Source organism: Muntiacus reevesi, chromosome 19 (genome assembly GCF_963930625.1).
Source record: "Muntiacus reevesi chromosome 19, mMunRee1.1, whole genome shotgun sequence".
Lineage (NCBI taxonomy): Eukaryota > Metazoa > Chordata > Mammalia > Artiodactyla > Cervidae > Muntiacus > Muntiacus reevesi.
Window position 1 is genome coordinate 53,617,697 of NC_089267.1, and position 26,466 is coordinate 53,644,162.

The following is a 26,466-nucleotide window of genomic DNA, read 5'->3' on the forward strand; positions in this document are numbered from 1 at the left end:
CAGTATGACTTTCCTAATAGCTGCTTTCAAGAGTTATGATTGATTAGGGCTTACTAAAAATTCCAGTGTCAGTTGCAGGCTTAAAGGCAACAATTCCCCTGTATTTGTAAGAAAAACAGTCTAACTCTTTAGATCTTGACATTCTTTTCTCTCCTCTTGAGGAGAAAGGTAATACTGTCTCCATCAAAAGCATTGCATGAACTGTTGTAATTTTTAGCCTTAAGTATATTCATATTTTTTGCACAAATAACTTCATCTTTTCACTAAAAACAGGTTTCCAAGAAATAAATGAGAATTTAAAGCACCACTGAAAAATCAAGGTTTTATTTATTTTAAACTGAACATCAAGTTTTTTTGGGGGGGGGGCAGGGGGAGAAAATTTGGTAGGAGAGTTTGAGGGTTTTTGGTGGCTATTACTGTTTTCTCTGGAGTTTTTGTTTTGTTTAGCTTGTTTTGTTTTTGAATCAGTCTTCCTAGATCTCTTTAAGTTCTACTTTATTTTCCTGAAGATAAACATGGACAAATTATTATTATTAAAGTCAAAGTAGACTGTTCTAATGTAAGACAAAACTCACAAATAATGAAGCAAGTTATATAGGAAACTATTAGGGACTGGCAGATTAATGATTGTCAAGGTGTATCAATGAATTTGATCACTAATGACATGAAAAATAAAAAGTGAAGATAAAAGTTGGTACTGTGATTAAATAGAAATTGTCAGTGAGAATCTACAAAATTTAATTATAGAGTTCGAATTTTTCCAATTTGAAAAAAAAAAAAAGACAAACAAGAAAGCTTTGGGATCAAACTCTCAATATAGTTATTTTAAAAGGAGACAGAAAAATTGAGAGCAATCAGGCAAGTGCACCATGAAACAAGGACACTGCTCTGCTACTGAACGACTTTGCTCCTCACTATACTGTGAATTTACAAAAACTACTGTCTTAATGATGCTATGAACTGTTGATTCTAATGATGATCTCTTGAGAGGTTAAGCTAGTTCTTATATTTAGCAGAAAGTAGAATTACTGGAGGGTATGGAACTACAAATAAATTACCACTTAAAGTTATTTCGTGAGCTGAAGAAAGCAGATTCTGGAGTATTTATCTAAGGTAAAGTCTTCTTCAGATTACCCAGGGATTAGCATTCAGAATGAAAACAACAACAACAACAACAAAAATGCTAAGCATCTTCTTCAACAACTGTAAACTGCCAAAGTGCAAGAAGCTTCATGCATAATATGTGTCTTTTCAGGCTTTAGGATATCTTTATAAAAAAATGCTTGTTTGTTTTCTTTTAATGGGAGTGGTGCTTTCTTAATCCTAAGGAAAATTCGTCCTATTAGAATCCAGGAACTGGAATGGAGCTCTTAGCCAATTTTCATGGACTGAATCTTAATTCCCATTAGGTTAAAAAAAAAAAAAAAAAAAAAAAAAAAACTTGTTCATGTGATAATGCAGTTTTATTGCGCATGTGAATAAAACTGTATATAAGTCTATTCTGAGAAATATCTAATACGTTCCTTACAATCAGCAAATATTTACTAATACTCTAATTCATGTGTAGAACTTCTTAATGCTCAAATTCTGCCTTACAGTCAGCAAAAACAAGACCGAGAGCTGACTGTGGCTCAGATCGTGAAGTCCTTATTGCCAAATTCAGACTTAAGTTGAAGAAAGTAGCGAAAACCACAAGACTATTCAGGTATAACCTAAAGTAAATCCCATACGATTATACAGTGGAAGTGAGAAATAGATTTAAGGGACTAGATCTGATAGACAGAGTGTCTGATGACCTATGGATGGAGGTACATGACATTTACAGGACATAGGGATCGAGACCATCCCCAAGAAAAAGAAATGCAAACAAGCAAAATGGCTGCCTGAGGAGGCCTTACAAATAGCTATGAAAAGAAGAGAAGAGGAAAAAGGAGAAAAGGAAAGACATACCCGTTTGAATGCAGAGTTCCAAAGAAGAGCAAGGAGAGACAGGAAAGCCTTCCTCAGCGATCAGTGCAAAGAAATAGAGGAAAACAATAGAATGGGAAAGACTAGAGATCTCTTCAAGAAAATTAGAGATACCAAGGGAACATTTCATGCAAAGATGGGCTCAATAAAGGACAGAAATGGTAGGGATCTAACAGAAGCAGAAGGTATTGAGAAGAGGTAGCAAGAATACACAGAACAACTATACAAAAAAGATCTTCAAGACCCTGATAATCACGATGGTGTGATCACTCACCTAGAGCCAGACATCCTGAAATGTGAAGTCAAGTGGGCCTTAGGAAGCATCACTATGAACAAACCTAGTGGAGGTGATGGAATTCCATTTGAGCTGTTTCAAATCCTGAAAATGATGCTGTGAAAGTGCTGCATGCAATATGCCAGCAAATTTGGAAAACTCAGCAGTGGCCACAGGACTGTAAAGCTCAGTTTTCATCCAATCCCAAAGAAAGGCAATGCCAAAGAATGCTTAAACTGTTGCACAATTGCACTCACATCACACACTAGCAAAATAATGCTCAAAATTCTCCAAGCCGAGTTTCAGCAATACGTGAACTTCCAGATGTTCAAGCTGGATTTAGAAAAGGCAAAGGAACCAGAGATCAAATTACCAACATCTGCTAGATCATCAAAAAAGCAAGAGAGTTCCAGAAAAACAACTACTTTTACTTTATTGACTATGCCAATGCCTTTGACTGTGTGGATCACAATAAATTGTGGAAAATTCTGAGACAGATGGAAATACCAGACCACCTGACCTGCCTCTTGAGAAACCTGTATGCAGGTCAAGAAGCAACAGTTAGAACTGGACATGGAACAACAGACTGGTTCCAAATAGGGAAAGGAGTATGTCAAGGCTGTATATTGTCACCCTGCTTATTTAAATTCTATGCAGAGTACATCATGAGAAACGCTGGGCTGGGTGAAGCACAATCTGGAATCAAGATTGCTGGGAGAAATATCAATAAGCTCAGATATGCAGATGACACCACCCTTCTGGCAGAAAGTGAAGAAGAACAAAAGAGCCTCTTGATGAAAGTGAAAGAGGAGAGTGAAAACGTTGACTTACAGCTCAACATTCAGAAACTAAGATTGTGGCATCTGGTCCCATCACTTCATGGCAAATAGAAGGGAAACAGTGGAAACAGTGGCTGATTTTATTTTGGAGGCTCCAAAATCACTGCAGATGGTGACGGCAGCCATGGAATTAAAAGACGCTTACTCCTTCGAAGGAAAGTTATGACCAACCTAGACAGCAGAGACATTAGTTTGCCAACAAAGGTCCATCTAGTCAAGACTATGGTTTTTCCAATGGTCATGTATGGATGTGAGAGTTGGACTGTGAAGAAAGCTGAGCACCAAAGAACTGATGCTTTTGAACTGTGGTGTTGGAGAAGACTCTTGAGAGTCCCTTGGACTGCAAGGAGATCCAACCAGTCCATCCTAAAGGAGGTCAGTCCTGAATTTTCACTGGAAGGACTGATGTTGAAGCTGAAACTCCAGTACTTTGGCCACCTCATGCGAAGAGCTAACTCACTTGAAAAGACCCTGATGTTGGGAAAGATTGAAGGCAGGAGGAGAAGGGGAGGACAGAGGATGAGATGGTTGGATGGCATCACCGACTCAATTGACGTGAGTTTGAGTAAATTCCGGGAGTTGGTGATGGACAGGGAGGCCTGGTATGCTGCAGTCCATGGGGTCGCAAAGAGTCAGACATGACTGAGAGACTGAACTGAACTGAAGATATAAAACCTATTATGGAAGAATTGCATACAGGAGATAAAAACAACCTAAAGCTAACCTAACCTAAAGCAACAAGCTAAAATATCTATTCAAGCAAACATAACCTTTTCTTCAAAATTCTTTATGTTTCCAATAATGTCCTTATAATATAATCATATATTTTAGTATAAATATTCTACAATGATATTTTAATGAACTATCAATAGTAAGGATATTTTGAGTGAAATTTATTGAATTTTATTTCCACATTAATAGATATACATAGTGAAATAGATACACAACTATATGTGTCAAAAACTTACTTTTGGTACTTGTTAGCCTTTTAAATAAAAAATAAGTTATGTCTGACTTGTTCCCAAAGGTTATTTAATATCAAACAACTAACTCTATAAATACTTTACTTTTTCATATTATTTATTTCACTTATGTTTGTATCACTTGAACTTCCTTCTCCTTCCTCCCTTCAAAAAAAATAGATTCAAGGGTTTATTCAGTTGGCTAGGAAAGTGTAATATTTGAACCAGCAAAATAAAATAAAATAAAATTTTCCTTTAATTTTTTTACATGGTATTAAAGAATTTAAGGAATGAATATAGTAATATAACTTGGAAATTATATGTGTGTATCTTTTGAACCTATAGTCAATGAAAACTTCCAGAAGACCAAAGATAAAATAAAATTGTTCATAAATACAAATTAGTTTGTAGAATCATAGAATCTTATGACAGGAAAATTCCTTAAAGATGAATAAATTCATTCCATACACTGTGGAGTAAATTGTTAGGTAAATGCTATAATTGAGTGACCATTCTTTCTGCATAATCTCACCTAACAGGACAGAGCACTATTTGAGCAGCCGTCTAGATAAATATTATAAAATCTTTTTTCCTTATGTTTTCTTAAAGAAAAATTTCCACTTGTTGATTTTATTAATAGTTCTACCCTCTAGAAGTTTCCAAGTTGTGCATAATCTCTTTTCTGCTCTATAGTCTTTCATATATTTTAAGACAATTTTTTATTTTCTCATACATTTTTCAGCATAAACAATTCAGCTCTTTTAACTGCTCTGTAATCTTTAGAAAAAATGAAGGAAATTTATACTTAGAGGAAGGATGCTTATGTATGCAGGTAAAACCTCATATGTCTCAAACCAATTTGATTGAATCATAAGGCTCACAATAATTATAAGCAAATCTGCTTAGATGTACAAAACCTATGTGTATGGCTCCTACTTGTAGAGTGAAATAAATGAGATCTCCTTAAATGCACATTATGATAGTATCCACCTCCTAAATACTCACTATCTCAGTATCAATAAAAATGTCTATCATTTTAGGTATTTACCTATTTGACCTGTCATCCAACACCCCAGATGAATTCCTTTCTGAGATTTATCTTCTCTTTAGCCATATGCAACACCATGAAGACTGAACTTCCAGTCACTGGCAAATTTGAACTGTCTCCTCCCATTTCTATTCCCATTCTTGAGCGAGATTGTGCTTGGATTTAATTATGATCTCATCTAGCAAGTTAATCATTCCTCCTATTTTGTGTCATCTGCAAATTTAATAATCATGCTTCATGTGTCTTTAGTCATTCATAAGTCATTAATATAAAAAAATGATGGTCTATAAAGTGAGGCATCCTTATCCCAAAGATTTTGCACAATGACTTGAGCCATTGGACTGTAGAAGATAATATTAAATGACTTTTACTTATCTATTTTTAATTGTAACAATTAAATGATGTTAATTTTTACTAATATTTATCATATTCATCAACTCATAATCCAACTAAATTCCAATGTCATAAAGAATGAGAGTTCTCTAACATAGAGGTTTTGGTGATGACAGTCTAAAGAGTTGATTCATATTTAGTATATTGTTACATATTGCAGTTTGTGTGTTGTAAGTGGATTTCCTCATTATTTAAGTGTACAAGTAGCTTAAAAGATTTTTGCCAAAATACTGCAAATGGAAAAACACATTATTTGCAAATGCAAGAAGAAAACAGTAGAGCTGATATTTCTCTTCTACTATAACCTTATAATCAGACACATCACACACATCATGAGACTCAACAAATTTGATAAGAAATTTGCTCCCAAATTCTGTCATCATTGAGAAGATTATTTCAAATATAGTTTTATATCATCAATTGTTGAGAATAAACACAACAACAAATGTACATTGTGTCTTGGGATATTGCTTAATAAAATTAATGAAAGCATCACAGATAAAAAGACATTTAAAAAGAAAGAATTCAGAGCATTACTCATAATATATATTTTGGTTAAAACAATCCTAACATGTTCATTCATGAACCAAATGTTAATTTGTTCAGTCTTTATCTGATTCTTGTCAATTTCAGCATTGTATGGGTTTCATATTCAACATAATTTTATCCCTGAAATATATGAATCATTTATGTGTGAACAAACACAGAGTGAATTTGTTTTTTTATTGTTCCTTTCTATCTTCCAAACAAAAAAAAGTTTGATGATCACCACTTTCAGAAAGTTCCCCCAACTAAATGATAAAGTCCTAAAGAGAATATTGGTCAGCCAACTACAGATTTTCACAGCAGTTCATACTTATTTTTCTGACAGCAATGGTCTATGGGAGGTATGCCAAATACTCAGCTGAAACCCAACTAGGTGGAATTTCCTGATGTGCTAACTTGTTATCTTAGTGAAAAAATATGCTAATTTAGAGCTGTATTGTTCTTATAGGCTATTTTTAAATGTTCACAAATCATCTATTTAGTTACCAGAGTTAAGACTGTTCTAGGACGTATTATCAAACTCACTGTATGGTTTCCACATACTACTTTTTCCTCTCTGGATTGGGAGAAGTAGTTTCTCCTTCTGAGTCTTTTATTGTTTCTCTTCTTCTTCACAGTCCTTAAAACATACTAGTAATAGTTGTAATACCCAATTCAGGAAATCTGGATTCATTTCAAATTACTAAATGTATGCTTTAAGCTTTCTTTCTCAGCTGTTTTAGGCTTGTACCCTTTTCAATGTTCATTCCACTTTTCAATGAAGAAACATTATAACTATCATTCAAAGTGCTGAGTAGTCTTGCTTTATGTCTTTCCATTGTAGTGTTTGGGCTTCCCTGGCGGCTCAGAGAGTAAAACATCCGCCTCCAATGCGGGAGACCTGGGTGCGATCCCTCGTTGCGAAGATCCCCTGGAGGAAGGCATGGCAACCCACTCCAGTATTCTTGCCTGCAGAATCCCCATGGACAGAGGAGCCTGACTGGTACAGTCCATGTGACTGCAAAGGGTTGGACATGACAGTGACCAAGCGCAGCACTGTAGTGTTTAATGACATGCCTTGTCCTATTTTCCTGGGTACAAACTCTTTTGAATATTAGTTTAAAAAACAGACACTATTAAAAACTGAAAAATAAGTTAGGCAGATATGTGCTAAATCAAGCAACAGATAATGTCCTCCAAATAATGAAAACATGCGTTCAAAATATAAATATAAATTTATGGTAAATGAGCAAAGGACAAGAATTGCAATTTTCCAATGAAGGTCTATAAATAACTGAAAATAAAAACATAAAATATTCAACATTTCTAAGAACTGGACAGTTACAGATTAGAACAACAAGATATTTAGCTTCAGACTACTCAAGATTTAACAAATCTTTATAATTAATAAGATAGCATTCTAATATCTTTGAACAAAAGATGTTCAAAACTCTATATAAATATAGGCTCAACGTTGGTTGCTCTGAAAAGTTCTCCAGTCGCTCAGTCGTGTCCGACTCTATGCAACCCCATGAACCGCAGCACACCAGGCCTCCCTGTCCATCACCAACTCCCGGAGTTTACCCAAACTCATGTCCATTGAGTCGGTGATGCCATCCAACCATCTCAGCCTCTGTCATCCCCTTCTTCTCCCACTTTCAATCTTTCCCAGCATCAGGGTCTTTTCAAATGAGTCAGTTCTTTGCATCAGGTGGCCAAATTATTGGAGTTTCAGCTTCAACATCCGTCCTTCCAATGAACACCCAGGACTGACCTCCTTTAGGATGGACTGGTTGGATCTCCCTGCAGTCCAAGGGACTCTCAAGTGTCTTCTCCAACACCACAGTTCAAAAGCATCAATTTTCAGTCGTGTCTGACTTAGCAACCCCATGGACCACAGCACACCAGGTTCCCTGTCCATCACTATTGAGGGTAAGGTCTAAGATTCTGGACTACACCCCAGGAAAGACAGAAGTTCGGTTTAGTGAGAAAGATCATTTATGAGATGAAGGAGGTTTTCCGGGAGAGACAATATATTCATTTGAGGGATATAGTGCGGCTGAAGTGGTGGTGCAAGCAAACTTTCAAATGTGCAGTTGAGTTTGATACACGAAGATACCATTTCTTTGCTGTTTATCATTTATCCTACTGGGGGCTTCCCAGAAGGCTCCGTAGGTAAATAATCCACCTGCACTGCAGGAGATGCAGGAAATGTGGGTTCAGTCCCTGGGTCTGTGGGGTCCTCTGGAGGTGGGCATGGAAGCCCACTCCAGTACTCTTGCCTGGAAAATCCCATGGACAGAGGAGCCTGGAGGGCTGCAGTCCATGAGGTCACAGAGTTGGACATGACTGAAGAGACTGAGGATGCATGCACAGCTGTTTCCCTCTTGGAGATGCTTCTAACCATAGATCTTTTTCCAAAATATCCACCGCTTTCTGATATCAAGTCACATCATGCCTGAAAATGGAACGGTTTTTATGCATCACCATGAGCTGTTCTAAACCTGAGTCTCCTATGTAGACCTCAGGTAATTGCTCTCAAACAGAATTTCAATGAAATCTTATAGGGTTATTCAGTTTTCCTAAGCAAAAACCTACTTGAAGAATAGACAGTGAAATGTGCACTGAAAATAAATTTACTAAACAACTTCTCTCTCCTTATTGTTTCTTTTCTTCTGACTCCTGATGGTTCTCTGAGTTTTCATAACCTGCTCCCAAAAGCAGCTGCTGCATCCTGTATATATGATCCTATTAGAGAGAAAAGCAGCTTCAAAGGATCAGATGCTAATGCCCACGAAATATGGCTTTTCACTTTGCTTCAGGTTTTTGTGTTATTTTATTTCTTGAGAATAACTAAAATTTTGAGACCGACATGAATATGAAACATAGAGCTCTGCCTATGTTTAAAATAAATTGGAGATTTCATTTTAATGAGGGTTTAGTGTCATTTTCATAAACACACAAACACACATAGGCATAACAAACCCTCTTTATAATGTGACAACCAGAATGCAAATTAAACTAATAATAAAAAATGTAGACAACTTTGAATTAATGAGAGTATCTTGATGATCAGTTTTCCTATTAGCCATATTTTGCCTTAAAGTAGAGAAAACCGAATCTCAATGGGAAAATCTTATTTATTTCTCTAAAATGACTACTGATCCATAGCTCTACACTATTTAGTTGACACTTAAAGTATCTCAGCAGTGTAATTATTCCTTTGTTTAACAAATATCAATTAAGGAGACATGATCATGATAAATTCATCAGCCAACCGCATGTTTCCTGCCATAGTTTATTTGAATCCCTCTTTAAACCATATTACTCAGTGCAGATTTTCTGTGTGATAGAGCTTACTGTGATGCAGGTGATTAGTAATGTCAGAACTGCTCTCACATTTACTTTATTCTAGAACAAAAAAATAAGTTACACCATGCACATACCCAACTGAGAGCAGAGGCCTTTTTCTTAAGCTTAACTTTGGGGCTGATTTGGCCTATTACATGCCTTATTGCATTTTGCTCAGAATGTTGTATAACTCAGTTTGCTATTATCGCTTCTGTTCTGCCGAGAATATTCAGACAGTGTAATTTATCCTTTGGTGCCAGCGACAGCGTGAATAATATGCTGTCTAGAATACAACAGGAAGAAAATCATCTTCATCACTTTCCTGGAGTCTTTCCCTAGGCGGGCACCCTGGCTGTTCAGGCTGCCTCCAGAGCCTGCTACACGCTGTGGTCCCCAGGGACCAGGCTTTGGCCTGGAGGGAGGCTCCAAGTTTCTCCAACTGCCCACTGCTCCACCAGCTCCTCTTCCTTCTCTGCTAGGACATGACATGCACCAGGAGCAAACTAAAGAAATTCAGAACAGCGGGCAAAGTTTGGTGGGAGAAGCAAAACCACACAGTAAACAGCAGGACAAAGGAAGGACACAGAGCTATTCCTCCTTAGGGCCGCCTTTTCCTCTGCTGGTTTGTAGCTCATGATTTTAAAGGGGAAGCATGGGAATAGAGCCACTTCCTCTAGGGATGCCGCCCTAACATTAGGAGAATAAACAATGCAGCGGTAGGCGGTGCTGTAGACCATCTTTGCTTTGGGTTTCAAGGGAGAAAGTTTTCTGTGGTCTCTTTCTTCTTATACTCAAATGATTAAAAGCCAGAGGAACAAATAAGAACAGATGAGATTCTTTCTTAGGGCTGCTGCTAAAGTCTTCCTTTTTTTAAATTGGGGGATAATTGCTTTATAATGTGGTGTTAGTTTCTGCTGTACATCAGAGTGAACTGTCTATGTGTACATACACCCCTGCCCTCTTCAATCTCCTATCCCACCTTCCTACCCTGTCCCGTCCATCTGTGTCTCATAGAGTACCGAGCTGAGCGCCCTACGCTATACAATCGGTTTCCACTAGTTACCTGTTCTGCACGTGCAGTGCACATACATCAACCCCACTCTCACAATTCATCCCACACCTCCTTCTGTGTCTGCACGTGTTTCCTATTTCTATGTCTCTATTCTTGCCCTGAAAATAGGTTCGTCTAAACCATTTTTCTAGATTCCACCTATAAGTGTTAGTACACAATATTTGTTAAACAGAAATAAATGGGACCTAATTAAACTCAAAAGCTTTAGCGCAGCAAAGGAAACCATAAATGAGACAAAAAGACAGCTCTCGGAATGGCAGAAAATATTGGCCAATGAAGTGGCTGACATGAAATTAGCCTCTACTCTAAGTCTTTGAAGAAATGAGAAGAAGGAACCTCACCACTCCTGTGGTCCAGGTCACTAGCGTAAAAAGAGATCTAGGTGGTAAAACAAGAGAGTTTACCAGTCTCAGAACAATAGGAAGACAGGAACTGATAACTCTGCTGTATTTCTAGTGCTAAGCATATGAAGCACCTAGAACATTGCAGGAACTCAGTATGTTTTCATTTAATTAATCATATTATCTGGTTGTGGGTTCATCAGTTAAATGGTTAATTGTCTGCTATATGCTGAATTAAGTCTGTTTCAGAAGGAGGCTATTAAGTGAGTGAATATAAATCATTGGAATATTGGTATTTCTGGCTCTAACTGATACAACTTATCACCTGAGAAGTAAATGTTAGCTAAACTGATCATACAGGGTAGAGTGATGACTCTGAAACATGTTAGCCATCCTCCAACCAAAGATGCACAGTTCCCAATCAGAAATTTATGTTTTGCCTCCTCTTGTTAGTTATGATAAAAGTAGACCCTATTTTGTAAAACTAAAGTTAAGACCTGTAACCGTTGACCAAACCATCACTTGAACCTAAGCAGAAAAGGTTATCACTTATATGGTGTGAAAAGGATTCTGGTGAAAGTGTCCATCCCCCAATATTTTTCTTGCCAACTATCAACATGCCTGTAATTCCACAACTACAGATTTTTTCACTTTAGGTAGTGAGTGTTTTGGTTTTCAAATGTCCTCTTTTATAATGTCAAGACCTCAAATTGTTATTAGACAAACTCTTATTTGGAGGAAGTCCTTTTAGGAGTGATTAACACTGAAAGCAAACTGATTTTATGAGACTCTCTGGTTCCATTTTTGCAGTGGCCCTTGGTTGGCCAGTGAGGTACTGATAATTCCATCTATGTTTTCTGGCATGATTTATATTTGTTTTGGGGACTTTTTGGACTATCTTAGACAATTATGAAGTCCAGTCCTTTTTTAAATCCTTAAATAATAGCACAGTGTTAAAACACCTAAATGTTTAGATAAATAAAAATCTATTTGATTTGTGATTACAGCTTTATAGATTTTTAAGTAGAAGTTAACTTAGGGTTTGTCATAGAGTCATTGCTTCTAGGGCTTTTCATTGAATTCAAGTATAGTATGTTGTCTAGGTGCTTTATTTTGGGGCTTTCCTGACAGCACAGTTGGTAAAGAATCTGCCTGCAATGCAGGAGACTCCACTTTGATTCGTGGGTCGGGAAGATCCCCTGGAGCAAGGATATGCTACCCACTCCAGTATTCTTGGGCTTCCCTTGTGGCTCAGCTGGTGAAGTATCCATCTGCAATGCAGGAGACCTGGGTTCCATCCCTGGATTGGGGAGATCCCCTGGAGAAGGGAAAGGCTACTCACTCCAGTATTCTGGCCTGGAGAATTCCTTGAACTGTATAGTCCATGGGGTCGTAAAGAGTCGGCCATGACTCAGAGACTTCCACTTTCAGGTGCTTTATTTTACAAATAAAGCAAATAAAGTACATAAAGATTGTTGTTGTGGTTGTTTAGTCACTAAGTTGTGTCTGGCTCTTTTTGTGACCCCGTGGACTATGGTCTGCCAGGCTCCTCTCTCTGTTGGATTTCCAGGCAAGAATACCGAAGTGAGTTGCCATTTCCTTTTCTAGGGGATCTTCCCAACCCAGGGATCAAGCCCACATCTGCTTGGCAGGTGGATTTTTTACCACTAAGCCACCAGGGAAACTTGTGTAGAGATTAAGTCATTGTTTTAACTTTACATAGACAGAGAGAGGCTGAGCCCATGGCAAAACTAGATCAAGAATTGACAGAGGAGGGCAGAAGTTTTCTTCTGATTCTCCCAATTTCAGTCTCCTTTTCTACAATTTTCTCCTATTAAAGATTGCTAAGTTTAGTGTAGCATTCTACACTAAGATAAGCATTCTACACTACACATAAGATAACCATTCTCTTCTTATTCCTGCTTTATCCACTACAGTTGTTTGCAGTAATAAGAGTGACTGATAGTTGCTCTGTCATGCCTGACTCTTTGCAGTCCCATGGACTGTATGTAGCTTGCCAGGCTCCTCTGTCCATGGAATTCTCCAGGCAAGATTACTGGAGTGGGTTGCCATTTCCTTCTCCAGCAGTAGTAAGAGACCACATGGATATCCCTCTATTGCCAATAGCAACTAGTTATTTCTCCTGGCTGCTTGATTTTCTGTTTGGAGGCCAAAGATTGAAAAAAAAAAAAAAAAAGAAGAAGAAGAAGAAGAAGAAAATATGCAGCTTTGAGTTCATAACACTTTCAATTAGCCTGATGTTGTTTGTTCGGTCACTCAGTCGTGTCTGAGTCTTTGCGACCCCATGGACTGCAGCATGCCTTCACTATCTCCCGGAGTTTGCTCAAAGTCATGTCCATTGAGTTGGTGATGCCATTCAACCATCTCATCCTTTGTGTGCCCCTGCTCCTCCTGCCCTCAATCTTTCCCAGCATAAGGATATTTTCCAAAGAGTCAGCTCTTTGCATCAGGTGGCCAAAGAATCGGAGCTTCCGCTTCAGCATCAGTCCTTCCAATGACTATTCAGGACTGATTTCCTTTAGGATTAACTGGTCTTATCTCCTTGCTGTCCAAAGGAGTCCCAAGGGTCTTCTCTACCACCACAGTTCGAAAGCATTAATTTTCTGGCACTCAGGCTTCTTTATGGTCCAAATTTCATATCTGTATGTGACTTCTAGAAAAATCATAGCATTGATTATACAGGTCTTTGTCAGCAAAGTGCTATCACTGCTTTTTAATATGGTATCAAGGTTTGTCATCGTTTTTTTCCCCAAGGAGCAAGTGTCTCTTAATTTCATGGTTTCTGTCACCACCTGCAGTGATTTTGGAGCCCAAGAAAATAAAGTCTCTCACTGCTTCCATTTTTTTCCCCATCTATTTGCCATGAAGTGATGGGACTAGATGCCATGATCTTAGTTTTTTGACTGTTGAGTTTTAAGCTAGCTTTTTCACTCTCTTCTTTCACCTTCATCTAGAGGCTTTTTCGTTCCTCTTTGCTTTCTACCACTCAGGTGGTGTCATCTGCATATGTGAGGTTATTGATATTTCTCCTGGGAATCTTGATTCCAGCTTGTGATTTATCCAACCCAGGATTTTGTGTGAGGTACTCTCCACATAAGTTAAATAAGCAAGGTAACAATATGCAACCTTGACGTACTCCTTTCCCAATTTTGAACCAGTACATTTTTCCATGTCCAGTTCTAACTGTTGCTTCCTGACCTGCATACAGACTTCTCAAGAGGCAAGTAAGATATTCTGTTATTCTCATCTCTTTCAGAATTTTCCCATTTGTTGTGATCTACACGTTCAAAGGCCTTATTGTAGTCAATGAAGCAGAAGTAGGTACTTTTCAGGAATTCTTGCTTTTTTCTATGATCCAATGGATATTGGCAATTTGATCTCTGGTTCCTCTGTCTTTTCTAAAGCCAGATTGTACAGCTGGAAGTTCTCAGTTCATGTACTGTTGAAGCCTAGCTTGAAGGATTTTGAGCGTTAACTTGCTAGCATGTGAAATGAGTGTAATTAATCAGATTATTTACTGACTCATTTGAAAAGACTCTGATGGTGGAAAGATTGAAGTTAGGAGGAGAAGGGGATGGCAGAGGATGAGATGGTTGGATGGCATCACCAACCCTACGGACCTGAGTTTGAGTAGTCTCCGGGAGTTGGTGATGGACAGAGAAGTCTGGTGTGCTGCAGTCCATGGGGTCACAAAGAGTCGGACATGACTGAGCAACTGAATTGAACTGAACTGAATCAAATTACAAGAATTCAATTTGTAAAATATTAGAAAGGGGAATGTAAGGGAATATAGACCTGAATTCTAGGACTGGGTTAACCAGTAGCTATAATACATACCATAACTTGAATCCTGTCATTTTACCTCACTTTTAATCCTATTTAAAAGATGTAAACTGGGAGCAAGTGATCTTTATTTTTTATCTCTAAAATATCACAGCTTGTCCTAAATGTGACAATTTACACAGAGGCCCAATATTGAAGACTTATTTCCCCTCTCTCTAATTCAATATAATGTTAACTAAATTTAGAGACAGGAAGATGGCATGTGTCAGTCTGTCTGTATCAAGGATATACTTCTCCAATTATAGTTAATTTAAAAAGATTATTATACAATGCATTGGAAAATGTCTTCATTTCTCAATATCCATATATTCTCTGATCAAGTGATTCTCAACCTGTTCTCCTAAAGACCCTGAGGTTAGGAAATCCTGACTTTGTCCTGGGGGGGGGGGGTGGGAAGAGGTATCTACCAATGCAGTCTTAAAAATGTGAAATCATAAAATTTGTTTCAAGTCTTTCTTATACCTGAAAAATTGTGTAAATATTACATTTGATTTAGTGACATCCTTTTTTAAAATAAAAGACAGTGTTTTTAGTAATTGTTACCAAGTAAAGTCCATGTTTCTAGAAGGTATACGGTATTTATCCTGAGGCTTTCAGCACCAGTGTTAACTCACACCCAGACTGTTGCTGTCTTGTGGGGTTATTTAGACCTCATTTGAGAAGTATTATATGGACTCCTCTCCTTCCCTTCTGGGACTCCATTCCATGCAGGTCAAGCAGAGAATGGACCATATAAGGTTTATTTTATTTTTTAATCTGAACACCTTGGTAAAAGGAAAATTAATGATAACCGCATTTTTAAGAAAGTGATTATTTTCTAAAATGTTGATTTTTTGGAACAATTTAACTGGAATGAATGTTAAGTAGATGGGCCAAACTATCAAGGATGTTTTCAATATTTTATAAGGAAGGATAAATTGATAATGGCCTGGGAACAAGGGTACATTAACACAGAAGGAGCTGGGGTTTTAGGAGAATTTCTGGACACTCTAGAAGAGAGCAGTTGAACAGGAAAGGGAGGTATGCCAACCTCTCTTCCTTCAGAATTCTGCCAAGGCCAAGAGCAAACCCAGCTTCTATGTACTAGTGAAAACCAAATACAGTACATACTCTATGCAGACAAGATGAAGAGCTATTTTGAAAACCTCTTTGGATAACTCAAGCACTCTAGTGTTGACCAAGGAGCGTTAAATATTTTACAGAGAGAGAAATACACTGTCGTGGTTAAGAGTACAGTTTCTCAAGTTCAACCGGCTCACTTCAAAGCCTGGTTCAGCCAATTATGGCTCTCTCACCTTTGATAGTTTTCCTGTTCTCCAGGGGCCTGGTTTCTCATTTGTAAAATGAGGACACTAAAGAGACCTCTCCCCTACAGAGCTACAAGCAAGGTTGCATGAGATGTGACAAATACAGCATTTAGAATGGTGCCTGGTGCCTGACGCACCGTTATTAGCATTAGCTGTTATTACTCACTGCCTAAAACCCCAGAAATAGGATATAAAAATGTATGGCCATTTGTTTGAAAGATCATGGCATGTTTTCATGAAATTGACATATTCGTTTACAGTTTTCCATATTGTATTTGGAGCACATATGTTTATTTTGAAAACAAATTTTATTAAGGCTTTGATTTGACATAATATAATATAGGAGTACTTCTAGACTTCCTGGAAAATGCTAACTTCATTAATAAGAGATCTATTAGTCTGTGAGCCTTCTAAGGGATAAATAGGAAAAAGAAACCTCATGATCGTAAAGAACAGGTCTTTATTTAATTAAACAGTGGGCAACTCTGTTACAGCAAGTAAGAGTGCACATACATTTTGAAGGATGCATATGGATTCTTGTATAACAATTCTGTGCTCAATGGTATAAATTCTTAAACTTATACATAAAGCATGTTTTGAAGGGAATTGTAGAACATTGTGTAAGGACCATATTTACTTTTAAGGTTTTAAAATTAAATGGTTAATGATCCAAGTCTCATTGGTGAATTTAGTATTTTGAATTTCTGCTAAAGAAAATTTAATGGATGCTCTTAACTGTGATTCAAGTCTTGTATTAGTCTCTAATATCAATGCCTCTAAGAACAATGTATCTTTGTCATAAGGCATCTTGGAAGAAAATTTTTATAGCATTCCTCTCAAATTGGTTTTAGTTAGATATTCTAAAGTGGAAATGTTAATCAAAACTGATTTTTTGGAACAGACTTCAGAGTTTCTTTTCCTGTTGGGAAAATAAAATTAGGAGATCTATGATTTTAGAGTTGAACATTTGCTTTGAAAATAGAAACAGAAGATGAAAATGTATTCCCTTTTTATATGAAAGGAGTTTGGGCTCTAATCTTATCATCTTTCTATATAAGTCATGAATTCAATCTGAAATATACTGATTTCATTAAATTGATTACAATTTACCCAAGTTGATATAATTGTTTTTATAATAAATGTGTAGGCTTAGTATGACTTCCCTGGTGGCTCAGACGGTAAAGAATCCACCTGCAATGCAGGAGACCTGAGTTTGATCCCTGGGTTGGGAAGATCCTCTGGAGAAGGGAATGGCAACCCTCTGCACTATTCTTGCCTGGAGAATTCCATGGACAGAGGAGCCTGGAGCCCTACAATCCATGGAGTCTCAAAGAGTCAGACACGACTGAGTGACTAAGCACACAGCACATATGCTTAGGATGCTATTTTCCAAAAGTTGAATTTTTAAAACATTATGAAATACATATTTATGTATTTATACCCCAGGAAAGTGAGTTATTTAAATATTAGAACTGCCTGCTAATTTGCTATATTATTTCTTTTCTTCTTCATATGAATAGTTTTCAAATTCCATTACATAAAATTTTTATTTGCAAGACTGAATACTTTTAGTAAGCTGCTAAAATTGGTTAGAATCTTCAAGCTTAACTTGAATATTATAATATTTTAATTTTATTGCCTTGTAGATAAAAATGTGATACTAGTTTTCCTTTTTAAATGCAGCTGACTGGTATAAAATTTAAGAAAGTGAAATGAGAACTCTGTTTAATAATGCTTATTCTTACTTCTTTCAATGATACTGTCTTTTTGTAATAGTCATGATAACCTGGCAAAGATGTCAGCTTCTCCTTGGTTCCTGAATCTTGACCTATGTTTTATTCCATACTGTTAAGGTTAGCATACTTGAGAGTAATTAGCTTAAAACTCTAAGAATATTCATTTTTCCTGATTACTCTCCTTGATTATATAGGTAGACCACAGATGTTTGAAGTCTGAATATATGCATAGATACATTTAGAAATTTACTCTATTTTTGAAAATATGATTTTTAATCATATTGAAAATGATAGCCTGTGTTTATAAAGTATTTTTTTCTATGGCACGCATTTTATATTCCCTGACATTTGTGAAGTAGAAAGAATGAGAATATGCCATTAATTTCATTTCTTATCAAAATTGATTCAGATTTGTCCAAGTTGACAAGCCCAGTGACTCCAGTGTGCCTTGCAGATTTTTATTCAAACGTTTACTCTCAAGAAATTTTAGGTACCAGTGTATTTGCTTCTATCAGAAACTATGCTGTTAATATGTCTCATAGATCAGAACACCATACTGATTTTTAAAGCACCAGCCTAGGATGACGGTGAACCAATTGCCCTATCTATGAACTGAAAGAAATGAGCAAAAATAGGAAGACTATATATATCTATTTGAGCAAGCTTAATGTCTTTAATGCACTTATTTCTGAGGGAAAAAAACATGCAAACAATTAGCTATGATTATTATAAAAAATGGGAGACAATAAGAGTATTTGTTAAAATTCAAATAGCTTTAATTGATCACAGTGAAACGTTTCCTTTCAGGAAGGCTTGTAGAATTTGTCAAAATAATTTACATCAATATGGGACTTTTAATCATTGTTTATAAATGGGAATGTGATTATTTCTCTGTTTGCATTATACACACTTTAGAGTTAATAGCCAGTGAATTATTGCAGCCCTCCTCTCTCAAGTAAGGAAGAGTCAGTTGCTCAGTCATGTCTGACTCTTTACGACCCCATGAACTGCAGCCCACCAGGCTCCTCTGTCCATGAGATTTTCCAGGCAAGGATCCTGGAGTGGGTTGCCATTTCCTTCTCCAGGGGAGTAACTATCAAACACTAGTTCAGGTGACAAGAACTAATTTCTAATTTGGTAGTAGCAGTAATATCCCTAGAATAAACAAAAGAAGTAGAATGATTAAGATGCTTCAGTCGAATTCCAAATGCTACACCAAGTTGTGATTAGGCAAATGATATCAGATCAGTTACACATTTTACCTCTCCCTTTTCTATATGCCTTTTCATTTTTAAGGTTTTTTTTATGTGAACTATTTTTAAAGTCTTTATTGAATTTGTTACAATATTGCTTTTGTTTAATATTTTTGTTTTTTGATTGCAAGGTATGTGGGATCTTAGCCCCTAATCAGGGATCTAACCTGCATCCCCTCCATTGGAGGTGAAGTCTTAACCACTGGATTACCAGAAAAGTCCCCTTTTTATTTTCATTTTTGTTTAAACGAAGTAAAGCCCAAATAAAAAGTATTGGAGTAATGCTATCATTTTATTCATGAGATGTAAAGTATGTATTTACCATTAGATTGACCTTATTTCTTAAAGTTCTGATGAGAATTTTACCTTATCATTAAAATGGTATTACTTGTCAAAAATAAACTTGTAATGGCAAGAAGCATAGAGAGCTTACATAGATGAATAGAAGAGGTTTGAACTAATTCCAAAGATCCCCTGAAGTAGGAGAAATCATGGAACAAAGTATTTCAATATTTCATAAGTGCGCATGATCTCCTTGGAGAAATGTCACAAAAACTTACCTGAAAGTTAGTATCTGATAATGATAGATTTTGCTTTCAGTACTATATTTAATTGGACTTTCCAGGTGGTATCAGTGCTAAAGAATGCACCTGCCAATGTGGGAGACATAAAGGACATGGGTTCCATCCCTGGATCAGGATGATCCCCTGGAGGAGGGCATGGCAGCCCACTCCAGTACTCTTGCCTGCAGAATCCCATGGACAGAGGAGCCTGGCGGGCTGCAGTCCAGGGGTCGCAAAGAGTCGGACACAACTGAAGCGACTGGGCAAGCAGGCGCTACATTTAATAAAATGTAAAAAGCTAAATAAATTATTGACTAGACTGTGAGAAGTCTACAGGCAGAGTTCTGATTCACCTTCCTATCTCTCCACAGCTCTTGTGCAATGGCTAATGAGAGCTGGAGATATCTCTACTGGTAGGAAGAGCAGAGAAAAAAAACAAAAAATGAAGGGAAGGGAGGGAGAGAAGGAAACCAAAAGGGAAGGAAAGACAGAAAGAAGAGGAAGTATTCACACAAACAGCTTGTTTCTTTTAAGACTATTCTGAAGAGAATAATTTTAAACACATTATCAGAAGGACAAATACCATTTTACTTCATGAATCTATATTTGTTATGCATAGACGCGTGTGCATGCTAAGTCAATTCAGCAGTGTCAGACTCTTTGTGACCCCATGGACTGTAGCCGGCCTGGTTCCTCTGCCCATGGGATTGCCCAGGCAAGAATACTGGAGTGGGTTGTCATGCCCTCCTGCAGGGGATCTTCCTGACCCAGAGATCGAACTCACGTCTCTTATGTCTCCTGAATTGGCAGGCAGGTTCTTTACCTCTAGAGTCACCTGAGAAACCCTACATATAGATAATGGATTCTAAAAACAAGCTAACTCGTGGCTAATTTTAATTCAGACACAGGAGTGCTCAGGTTCTGCACTGAATCCATCCAAATATTTGGAAATGTCTTAGAGTTTATAAGTATGCATTTCAGTTTTATCAAATATACAGTTAACAAAGGGAAGATCAGAGATATGATGGCCAGTATAAATGTCACTGTTCATCATTAAAATGCCTCTTCTCAAAAATTCAGAAAGAAAACATAATTTGAGGTATATATGTGACCGAGATTCTTCAAGTGGTTCATATTATACTTTTCCCCAGGTGGAATGATTCTGAGAGAGTGTGTGAATGTGCTTACCTAGCAACTATCCTGCCTTTGTTATATTTTTCATTGCACAAGAATATGATTGTTTTTACATTTACATGAGAGAATCTTCTTCTGTTTTCTTGTTCTGCTCCTGGCATGTGTATGCAGTGATGGCTGTTATCATTTCTAAGTGCTGAGAACAAACAGCCTGGAGGTCCCAGAATTTAACCCTCATGTCTAAGCTTACATCACAAGACTTTAAAAGTTGTCCCAGAGAATTCTTACCCAGAAAGATAAGGCTGTAAAGTAGATACAACTTTATTGCTTCTTCTGTGTCTGTAGAAAAAGCCACTTATCTAAACAATAAAGTGTTTAACCAACCCCTTTCCCAAAACAGTAGATCACTGGGCTGGTCAAACCCACATGCATATCAAAAAACTGTTTATTCACCAATATTCACCCCGTGCCTCCCCGTGTCTCCCTATCCATCACTCTTAGATTGAGAACTATGATCAATAACGTCGGTTCAATCCCACACTGAAATACATGCCTTAAACCATTGGCAAGGGGATCCCAAACATTAAAAATATCAGCCTTAAAATCCTCTAAACTTCAGTCAAGATAGTGTTCTCTCAGCTGTAGTCAGTAAAAAAGTCATTCTGGAGTTCTCTTTGGAGGGTAGACACTGCTTTTATTATTTATTATAAAGAAATATTGAATTTTTGTGGGAGCTCCCTAGGAGTATAGGCTCAGAATCTAGACTTAGTCTGTGAACAGTGTCTAGTATTAGTCAATGGACTATATGTATTAGTGTGAAGCAATCTTTAATTATGAACATGTATTAACATAAAATATAATCATTATTTCAATAATGAAAAATGAAAAGATAGCTAAAGAAAATATGAGTGAAATCTTTGGAATTTATTTACTTAATATTTTCCTAATTTGGCTATGAATGTAATTGTTATTAATACTTTAAATGCCAATTTTCTTTTAATAAACCTGAAGTATCATGTTCATTCATGTTATACAGGAAGAGAATGATGAAATCAATTTAAGCTAATTGATCATTCTATTTTATGTAGCTGTAAACAGACTTTCAGTTATAAGTAAAATTTATTTTCATCAAACTTCTTGTTCTTAAGCATTAAAGACCTTTGTTTATGTTTCAGTGAATCTACAATATATAATACTTTCTTATTGAACACATTTAAATGACTTTTTAACCTTTGGGGTTCAAAGAAGGGAAAATCTTATTAAATTTTATACAATACAAGGTGCAACTTAAGATCTTGGGACTTTCAGAAGACCTGAAGTTCAACGGTACTTTTTCAAACAGCTGTTTTACAGTATCTATAAAACCCACGTTAATTGAATGTGGCTTTCAATGTGGACTGCTATGATTTTGTAAACTTTTCCTCATACGAAGTTTTGGTTTTGAGCTGAAGCTAAAAGAATATGCCACCTCTGTAATTGGTTTTACATTTCTAAAGAAGATAAGTAATAAATGTTTATTTCCTTAAAAAAAAATTGAACTTGAGGCATGCTACTTTTAAGCTGAACCTAAATGTTCATTTATGTGAACATAGCATTCTTTTTCATACAATCTTTTGAAAATTGAGATTTTAAATAGAATAACATTTTTAGGACCATATTTATAATGTCACGGGATAAATGTGTTTGATCCTGCAAATTCTCCCCTTTCATAGAGCTCCACTTATTTACGAAGGAAGTCTGATTATAGTCAAGGTTATTGAACTATTCTCCAGTTCACATATTAAAAATAGTGAAGTCTTTCATTCAAAATTATGTTCCTAATAAACACAGTCATTACTCAAATTACTCATAGGACATTTAAATTAATATCCAATAATTCTTTGTTTTGGAATTCTACACACATCTCAAAAGTGGGCATTTCATTTTTCTCTAAAATAAAAATACTCATCAAAGTGTTGAAATTGCCTCCAAAATATAATCACATCAATTATAGGTAGTATTTTGTGTATTTTGGAATGTCAGCACTTTTCAAATTATTATTTTTCCTTAACATGTACCCTAATTTGCTCTGTTTTTTTAAAATATGCATAATAAGTTGAACAAGTTTTTCTTTTGTTTGTTAAGCATCATTGATTTAAACAAGAAGCAAAATGCAAAACCTGGGAAAACAATAACTGTTACAATTACCCCAAGGGTGGTGGGGTGCGTTGAGACAGACCCTTGCTTTTGCCAGTAATAGGCAATTGTATGCCATTTTTCACACTAAGTTCAAAGGTATACTTTTCTTTTAAATTGTCACATCAAATAAGTAAATTGAACACAAGAAACAATTTATATTATTCAGGCTAAAATTAGCAATGAAAGAGCAGTATGATATTGCTTCGGATGGCATGTAGCTAATGGAAAATACGGTAATGGATGTATCTTGAGTGTCACTCCTAGACTAAATTCAGTTTACTAAATAATCACAATAATAATTCACTTTTGGTTTTTCACTACCAGCTTCTCATGCTTTGTTTTTGCATTGTTTCAGAATCATTGCTTCTATTTATAAAATCTCAAATGTCATATTTACATGTGACCTGGAAGAAGGATCAGACTTCATCTCTCCAAGAGAAAGATAATTATATATGATATGTTTCCAGCCATTTCTTGATGAGGTATTGCATTTAATGTTCACTTCTTTAGGTGGGTATGCACAGCAGAAAGACAAGGGAGGCAAAACAGAGTTACAGTTAATGTCAGTTGTTCAAGGAAGGGAGAAAAGAGCGAGTCTTTGTAAGAGCTTGTTTCGAACGTGCAGAGTAAGATGTCCAAACAGTTAGGGCTTCCATTTGCTTTTCTTAACAAAGTTAAGAAAATTTTATTGATGTGAAAACGGAAATTAAAATGTTTCTCTCTTTTTGTTGTGATTTATAGCATATTGGTAAATTTAAAACTTTGAATACCAATACTGATCAAGAGATAAAACAAGAGGAAGGAGGTTATATGCTTTGTTTTAAAAATAGAATAAATCTTTGAATTGTGATTAGAAATCAGCTATTTGTCATCCAGTTTGGGGATAAAAACTGTTTCTTTAAGAAATGTATAGTAATTTTATGCTTCAGTTGGATAAGTTCTATTTTATCTATTGATCACTCTTTTTAAAAACTTTTATTTTATATTATAGTATAACCAATTAACAATGCTGTAATAGTTTCAAGTGGACAGCAAAACAACTCTGTTATCCCATATACCTGTATCCATTCTCCCCAAGCTCCCCTCCTGTCCAGGCTCCCACACAACATTAAGCAGAATTCCCTGTGCTTGCAGCAGGACCTTGCAGGTTATCCATTTTAAATAGAGCAATGCATATATGTAGATCCCAAATTCCCTAACTACCCCTTCCCCCATTTCCATTAGTGTTATTGATATCATTACCTTCACATATGCCTGAATTTCATTGTCAAATGATTTGGATGAAGAGTAAAATTTGTGAGTACCTATTTATGTGTCAGATGCTATTGAGTCCTTTTCTTCTTTAATTTTACAACCACCTATCAGCAGAGATAGTGTTAATTCCATTACATCACAAAAGACACTGAAGCTCAGAGAATTCAAGTAAACTATCTCTAAATATAGCTAAAGCATATGGTGGAGACAAAATGTGAACTAAGGTTTACTTAATTCTAACAACAATTCTCAATACAGCAGACCTTCTCCCAGGAACTTTTTCTGTTAAATTACTGCTTACTTTTGCCTTGATTCTATATTTATTGTTCTTTGTTCCAATGGTCAGTCTTAGAATACATTAAAATCCTAGAATTTGATTTTTAAGAGGCCTTCTCTCTTGACTGAGAATAACTAAATGATACTTTCATAACTCACAACTTTTCAATATATTTTTATATTTAATCAGTTTATGTATTTACATAATGTGTATTTAAATTTTGTTTTAGTCTATATATCTTTTATTGTTATACATTTGCATATTCTAGTTGTATATTAAATTCTACTTTAAGTTTATATTTTAATTTTTTTCAGGCAACATGGACTCATCAGTTTTGTGTGTGAATAGTGATGAATGTGTTAGGTAGTTAGAATAGGAAAAAGGAGTCTGGAAGAGCAGTGATTAGAGGCAAGGGAAAATCCGAGAAAATAAAACAAAGGAAGGTCAGAGGGCCAGAGAGAGAACCTCAGGTAGAACAAACAGTACTCCTGGCTATCCCAGCTTACATAGGGCAGACCCGGGGGGAGGAAAAAAATTATAAAAAGATGAGCCAAAGGGCCAGGGGAGCGGAGGAGATTACACTCCCCTGACAAATCTGATATAGCAGCGGGGCTTCCCTGATGGCTCAGTTGGTAAAGGATGCCTGCAATGCCAGAGACCTGGGTTTGATCCCTGGGTTGGGAAGATCCCCTGGAGAAGGGAAAGGCTACCCACTCCAGTATTCTGGCCTGGAGAATTCCGTGGGCTGCATAGTCCAAAGAGTTGGACACGACTGAGTGAATGTTATCCTCTCCGATATAGCAGCAATGTTCTTGGTGTCAGAGTTGCACCGTCATCATTGCCCCTGTCCTCCACAACCTCACAGGTCCAGGAGAATAGATAGCCATGCCAGTAGTTAATCGTGGCATCATGGATGCTGGCTATAACAGAGGTCCTGATCAAAAGGGAAGCATACATGAACTTGATCATTCAGGCCCCAGCATGAGATATCAGAGGAGGTTAAGAATAGCTTTGATTAGGTAGGTCATAGAGCAATAAAACATAGGGTATTTTCAAAAACTTATAAGTAAACTTATATTCTTGGAGTCCTGAGTGGATGAATGTGAAAGGCCAAAGAGTTTAGAAAGTTTGATATAGGTAGGACATTTTGTACTTGAGTGATAAACTAAGGTGTTTGTGGGCTTAATCCTGAAGGCAAGAAATGAGAAAACTTTTTTTGCTTGATCTCTGGTCACTTAAAAGCAGCAGCTCATCTTCATACCTTGGGCAGAGGCCCCTCCGAAGTTATCTATGCAAAATGTCTGGGCCTCTGGCATTTGCTCTGAACTGTTGAGTCAAGTGCCTACTAAACATGCTTGTATTTTCTATGGTCTTTAGGTGGCATGACTTGGTGCTCTAAGTATTGAGAAATGCCTCCAGCCCCCCTCTACGCCCTACTTCTTTGCCTGGTTTAGTGACCTCGATGCCTTTGCTCAATGCCTACATCTATACATTACATTACATATTCCCCTACATCTAGTAGCTTCTGCCATTTGTGAAACCATAACTGACTGAGGAAGTCCATTAGCTCTCTGGAAAGGAACATCAGCCTTTGTCCAGAGATTCTGATTCTCAGGACACGTTGCCAGTGATGAGAGCCAGGTAAATGGTTGAAGTGGCATCTATTTTAAGTGCTAGGCAAGACAGTATCATTAGATTAAAAACACAAAACCGTATATTTAGTTGGATTTACAACTCAACATATGGAAGTGTTAGGTAGTTAGAATAGGGAAAAGGAGTCCAGAATGGCGGTGGCTAAAAGATCTGGAAGGGAAAAGCCCACAAAAATATAACAAAGGAAGTTCCGAAGACTGGAGTGAGAACCTCAGCTAAAACAAGCAGCAGTCCTGGCTGGCCCAATTTACATAGGACAGGCCCAGGGAGAGAGGAACATATAAAAAGAGGAGCCAAAGCTAGCTCGTCCTCTCTCTCCTGCGCGCTGGGGCGCTCTTCTCTTCGTGTCTTTGGGTCAACATGCCCTCACGCCTCAAAGATGGATTTTCCTGCTATTATCTAAATAAAATAGAGCTGTAATGCTGAGCTGTAACATGATTTATCTAAGAGCTATAACACGGCCCATTCAAGACC